Source organism: Lactuca virosa, chromosome 6 (genome assembly GCF_052849685.1).
Source record: "Lactuca virosa cultivar CGN04683 chromosome 6, Lactuca_virosa_CGN04683_v6, whole genome shotgun sequence".
Taxonomy (NCBI): domain Eukaryota; kingdom Viridiplantae; phylum Streptophyta; class Magnoliopsida; order Asterales; family Asteraceae; genus Lactuca; species Lactuca virosa.
The window spans coordinates 240,374,323-240,381,676 of NC_136431.1; positions in this window are offsets into that span (position 1 = coordinate 240,374,323).

A 7,354-nucleotide genomic window follows, 5' to 3' on the forward strand; every position below is an offset into this window, starting at 1 on the left:
CATCGGCTATGCACTTTCGCAGCTACGAAACATGAAAAGTGATGTGGATCTGTTTAAGCTCCTCCGGAAGATCCAATCGATATGCTGTCACACCCCCAAACCGGAACGGCGGAAACATGCAGGGGCGGAGGACATCATGTACAATATCACAACAATTGAATAATAGTAATCAAAGCAACAACAACCATTGTATTAATAATATAGAGCTTACATTGTATTCGATTCACATATGATTGACTCCAAAAGTAAATAGCAAAACAAAGACTTGAAGCTACTATGCTCCGTCTTCTCGAAACCTGTGCGTGTACCTGTCTACTAGTTCCCTGAGAATACAAGTGATTTTGAAAGAGTATCAACATTTAAGTCGGTGAGTGCATAAGCATTTTGTTTTAGAAAATACGTTCTTTGTGCCTTGAAAATGTTTGTGTGTTCCTTCAGAAAATCCTATATTTTATTAGTAAAATGGAATGTAGTCTTAGGCCTTAAGACAAAGTATATATGTTTCTTATGCTTAAAGAATAAAATATGACACTCTGAATTTATATAAGTAATGTGACCCATATTGGTTCCTACTATGGTTCCTTAGTGTATACTAGTTATATATAAACAAATATCGAACGGACAGTTGATTGTGTGATTCTGCCCTAAGCCCACAACCAAACAAGGAACAGGAAGTAAGGCGGAAATCACACATTCCACTGCCTATAAGATATTATTTATATATAACCCTGATGTATAAACTAAGAAATCATAGTATCAACAATAATGGTGTAACATCCCGTTATTTTCTGTTTATAAAGTCAACTCTAGTCAAACAAAAGTCAAACAAAGGTCATCTAAAGTCCTTTTTATTGTTTGGGTTTTTAATTAAGGTTATGAAATACCTTTAATTGCTAAAATCCTTATAATATCCATAGTTGAAATTGAAAGGAAAAAGTCTTGAAAATCCGAGAAACTTCGCTTCGGACCGCAAACACTTCGGGCCGCAAAGAGCTTACGACCGTAAACTCCTCGCAGGCCGTAAATGAGGCTTTGGCCGTAAACGCGCCGCCGACTTCGGACCGCAAACTCCTCGGCCGTAAACCCTCGCATACATATATAGATTTCCTTCATTTTTCCTTCGTTTCTCATACCCTCCAGTCAAGAACTCTCAAATTCTCTCAAGTACCATCAAGAACACTTCTAATTCTCACCAAATTTGTAAGTGATTCTTCCATTCCTAAGTTGATATCCTTGCTTAATCTAGTTAAAACCTATGATTTCATCCATGAAATCATTTCTTTTGGTTAGATCTTCAAGAACACCAAGAACACCAAGAACACATACTAGTTCTTTAGACTGTGAATACCCCCTTCAAGCTTCAAAACGTAAGTAATCTTCCGTATACTAGTTATTCTATAGAAGCTCATAACATACACCCTTGAAATCAACCATTTCCCAAGAACTTAAGAGTATACGGCCATGAGCATCTCCCTTGGCCGTAAACTCAAGATCTTCTTAGGCCATGAGCATCTCCTTTGGCCGTAAACTCAAGATCTTCTTAGGCCGTGAACATCATTGGCTGTAAACTCCATGGCCGTGAACACCTTGTGTGGCCGTAAACTCCATTTGATTCAATCACATGTGATTGTAACACTTAAATTCAAGTGTTTCCTAGTCCCTAAAGTGGTTTCCTATATAATTAGTTATTATATACACTAATTATATCCATATATGTATCATTATATGTTTAATAGGATCCGTTGTGTTCAAGACTTCACTTGACACTTAGTATCCTACACCGACCTTACATTTGAATAACTTACAACATGTGAGTTCATACCCCCGTATTTTCTTAGTTTTTACTGTTTTAAGGGGGGGGGGGGATACAAGTCTAACACAAAGTTTTTGTGTTATAAACAAGTGATTTTCAATTACCTTATCAAAATGAATTTCAGTTATCATCAAATCAAATAGTTTTAAATGATTGTTTCAAAATGACATCAAGTCATCAAAATTGTCACACCCCCAAACCAAGGATGGCGGAAACGTCCGGGGATGGAGGACTTCATGTAGTATCACAACAACGAGTATAATAGTGCTCAAAGTAAAAACAACCATCATAAATATAATTTAAAGGGTTACACCAAAGTATATGTTTACATGATTCAAATCAATTACATTTTGTTGACAAAATATGAAATGTTTGACGCCTTAACGTCCCATCCTCAAAAGCATTCGATTACCTGTCTAGTAATTTCCTGAGAATACAAGTTGTTTGAAAAAGTGTCAACACAGAGGTTGGTGAGTTCATAAGCATTTGTAGACAGTTTATGAAAAGCTTTTCCTTGTAAAAGTAGTGTTTGTTCCAGAAAAATCCAATATTTTCCTTAATATGTAAAGTAGTCTTAAAACCCAAAGACCGAAGTGTACAAGTAATTTGTTATACTTATGATAAAATAACGTAAGTTCAAATCTACGTAAACTCGTTTGATTTCAATGAATTCCCCGTAAATTCTATGTTTGTTAATACTTAATGTGAGCTATTATAAATATACTAAGATTAACCGGTACTTTGTAATGTACCCCTTTTTGTATAAACCCGATACTTTGTATTCGTACCCTATTTATATGAAGACCCGATACTTTGTATTCATACCCCATTTATATGAAGACCCGGTACTTTGTAATGTACCCCTTTTTTGTATAAACCCGGTACTTTGTATTCATACCCCATTTATATGAAGACCCGGTACTTTGTAATGTACCCCTTTTTGTATAAACCCGGTACTTTGTATTCATACCCCATTTATATGAAAACCTTTTGTAATGTAAATGAACATAAACTATACCTATTATAGCTTATCAAAATGTATGAAATGTATATGCAACCTAGCTATACCTATTATGGTTTAATATGTTTGTTTGTGGTGTATTATCGTAATGAAACTCCCTTTGTATAAATGTACCCTTTTTGTGTGAGTGTGTTATGTAAAGTATCATAAACTATACCTATTATAGTTTATCAAACCAAGGGTAGTAGAGGTAATGTACGCAAACTATACTTAACATAGTTTATTCAAATGTTTGTATATAATGGATGTACTTTGATTATAACAATTTGTTATCTTTTATATTCTATATATATATATCAAAATCCATTTATTAACTGATGCATGTCTATATACTAAGACAAAATGTCATTTATTTGCAATTACGTATATTCACATAAGGATATACACCTAGCTCAACATGTTACAAGGTGTAATGAAATTTATAGCCTTTTTCTGTTGTTAACAATTTCTATTACTGTTCTTAGAAAATTTGTAGAAAAATCATCAAAGGTCCAAATCAGAATCCGTAAATTCTGAGAGTTTGGAAAATGAGTATAGTTTGTTCATAAATTTTCTCACGATTTTTAGTGACCTCCAACTTAGGTGAAAACGTCCATAATCACAGACTGGTCCGGATTGGTTCTTGAAATGCTAGGCAGTTTTGTAAAAATCACCATAAATTGTAGAAAAATCTTATGGAGATGTGCAAGTAGCTATTTTAAAGCTAAGAACTTGAACTACTTGCACCTTGTACAATTTTGAAAACGAAAATGTTTAAGTTGACCAAAAAAGTCCGTGAATGGAGTCCAACTTTTCTGATGAAAGCTGTTAGAAGAATTTAGTTGTGTTCTTGGTGTTTTAACTTGTATTCCCCCCCTTAAAACATAAAAAAACATGAAAATGTAGGGGTATGAACTCACCTTGTGTGATTTCTGTGGATGAGTGTGGGAGAAGGGAAGTGTTCAACTCAAGAACACTTGAAGAAGCCTTGAAGATTTCGAGAATCTAACACCAAAGGGATGGAATTTGTGTGAGCAATCAATGATTTGAGTAAAAGGAAATATAATAACCATAAGGAGGGTGATGATACTTACCAAATGAAGGAGAAAAGCTGGAAAATGCCTTGGAAATCTCGAATTTGTGTGAGAGGATTTGATAGAAAAGTGGGTTTGATCTTTGGTGGAAATGAGGGAAGTGAGTAAGAATGAGGAGAGAGAGTGGGAGTCTTTCAGCTCTTTGGACGAGATAATGGCTGAAAAATGATGAGAAAGTACCTTGACATGACCAGGGTAGGCTGGGAGGAGTGGGTAGGGTGGCTGGCCATAGAGTGGCTGGCCATAAAGTAAAGCAAAGTCAACACTCCACCTTAATTATTCACCCACTAGATTTTATTCTTAAATAAAGATTTCCACAAAAATATGCTTAAATTATGAATATTTAGGGTCTTATATGTTAAAATATGATTTCTGGAGAAAATCTCGCGTTAAAATAATTAAAAACGGACTTAAAATGGAGTCGTGGTTGAAAACCGGGTGGAAAATGCCAAATCCGAAGTTAGGAGGGTGACTTCGGCCTTAAGAGCCACGGATCCGAAGTGGGGCTTGGTCGCGGATGCGGGTTCGAAGTGGAAAGGGAAGCTGCGGTCCGGGTAGCTAGAGCCGGAGGCGACTTCGGATGCGGGCTGTTCCATGTGGCTGCGGTCGGTGGCTGCGGTCGGCGGCTGCGGCTGCGGCTGCGACTGCGGCTAGATGACCGCGGATCCTCAAGGAGACTCCGGTTCAAGGAGGGTTTGATCCCTATAGAGGGAGTCCGGCCCTAAGAGGCTATTTTCTAAGGAATCTTCCCGTTTCATATGGTTTTTTACCAAATCAAGTGTCGGGATGCCCCAATTGATTACAAAAAGATCAAGGGAGGTTTTGAGAGAGATTTGGGAGAGATTTCGCATTCTTGGAGAGATTTCTCATACAGAGAGAGATTTGGGAGAGATTTTGCATTCTTGGAGAGATTTCTCATACAGAGAGAGATTTGGGAGAGATTTCGCATTCTTGGAGAGATTTCTCATACAAAGAGAGATTTGGGAGAGATTTCGTATTCTTGGAGAGATTTGTCATACAAAGAGAGGTTTGGGAGAGATTTCGCATTCTTGGAGAGATTTCTCATACAAAGAGAGATTTGGGAGAGATTTCGCATTCTTGGAGAGATTTCTCATACAAAGAGAGATTTGGGAGAGATTTCGCATTCTTGGAGAGATTTCTCATACAAAGAGAGATTTGGGAGAGATTTCGCATTCTTGGAGAGATTTCTCATACAAAGAGAGATTTGGGAGAGATTTCGCATTCTTGGAGAGATTTCTCATACAAAGAGAGATTTGGGAGAGATTTCACATTCTTGGAGAGATTTCTCATACAAAGAGAGGTTTGGGAGAGATTTCTCATTCTTGGAGAGATTTCTCTTACTTAGAGAGTTTTGGAAGAGTCAGAGCGAAAGAGATTTGAAAAGATTTCTTTTGTGACCTTTTTGAGTGTTTGGCTTCGCAACGCAAGGTTCGTAAATCCCGTTAAGCCATGTTTTAGTGTCGCACACACTCCCGATGAGTGTGCAGTAGTGTTTTATCGCTTTGGTTCATTGTTTAGCACTGTTAAGGCTACGGAAATTCCAACACGTGAGTTTTCCAATTGATGTTTTCTCATTAAATTAGTGAATTGTTCAGTAGTTACATAATGTAAACCCTAATATACAAGGGTTGACTGCGTTGACTGGTTTGACTTGTTGACTTAGTTCGACTTTGACTTGACCAGAATTTGACGGTTGTCACATCATCCCCTCGTTAGAAGGAATTTCGTCCCGAAATTTGCATTCTGACTGGGACTTCAAGAGTTTGGGAAAAGATGCGGGTATTTTTGTTTCGTTTGATCCTTGCGTTCCCAGGTGGACTCGGGTCCTCGTTTTGCATTCCAACGAACCTTCACAATGGGAATACGACTTTGTTTTGTTCTTTTGATTTCCCGATCCATGATCTCGACCGGTTCTTCCACGAAGGTGAGGCTCTTGTGGAGCTTGATCTCGTCGAGAGAGATTACAAGAGCCTCGTCGGATAGATACTTCTGCAAGTTCGAGACGTGGCGGGTAGAATGTACTTTACTAAGCTCGCGAGGTAGATTGAAGTTGCGAGTTACTGGGCTGATTCTGGCAAGGATCTCGAAGGGCCTAATTATGTTGGGTTTTAGCTTTCCACGCTTTCCGAAGCGTACTAAGCCTTCCCAGAATGAGACTTCCAGAGGAATTTGGTCTCTCACTCTGGAGTTCTAAAGATTTCTCCCTCTTGCTTCTCTTCCCAGTCAAGGGTTGCTCCCTTTAGGGTCAAAGTCGTAAGGGGTTCCGTAATTTGCGGGAAGTTCTAAAGGAACTAAGACGGTAGGTCAGCGAGACCTAGAATTTTGGCGAATTCCCGTCGACGCCTTTGGTGCTGACAAATTCTCAACGGTTTTGATTAATTGAAAGGGTCCTCAAGAATTCCCACATCACTAATAGTGTGTCTTAGGAATTTGACTCTTCAATTCCAAAACTCGTATCTAGAGAACTTCGGGTAAGGCTTCTCTGATCGTATTGTTTCCACGATTTGTTGTAGCTGCTCTCTTTGGTTTCCTTCTTACTACGAGGGTAGATAAGCAAGTCATTTATAAGGACAATGACGAACTGATCCCAGTAAGAATGGCGTACCCTATTCATTAAGTTCATGAATACTGCGGGTGGGTTGGTCCTATCCGAGGGGTATTACTACGGACTCGCAGCGTCCGCATCGAGTTTGGAAGATTGTCCTCGGACATCCTTCTCCAATACTCGCGACTGGTGATATTCGGATCTCAGGTCCATTCCTGAAGGGTACCTCGTTCCTTGTGGTTGGTCGGTCTATTCATCTATGCGAGGCAGATATTAATGATTTCTGCTGGAGATATTGTCGGGGCCTCTGAAGTCGATGGACCTACAGACAATTTGCCTTTCTTCTTGAAGAACCAGACCGGAGCTCTCCATGGTGAGAAGCTTGGTCCTTCAATTCCATTGTTGAGTAGTTCGTTAGGTTTGACCTGACAGTTCTTGCAGCTCGGTAGGGGGTTAGTCTGTAGGGCGATCTGGTTACTGGAGTCGTACCCGGTTCTAAGTTTGTTCGTATGACGATGCGATTACTCGTAGTCTCGGGCGGTCTCCATCCTGAAGTTCATATTAGAAATCATACATGGTTCATCAATCCCAGTCTCGTGTATACGAGTCGTATATAATTAAGATTGAAAAGGTAGTCGAATAAATGATTCTTCTTTAAGCTCACATCCCAACGAGGAAAAGAAGTAAAAAGGGGAATCATTCATTCTAAACCTATAGAACCTTGATTATATACCACCCTTGTGTATACATTCTTCAGCGATAGATCAACCGTACGGGTCTTTGGATTGAACATGACGTACTGCCCGAGTGGTACTTCGGGGAGGTTTGTTGAGGTTTTTCCGGAAAGGATAAGAAACCTGAGGTACTCTACGCATGAGTAC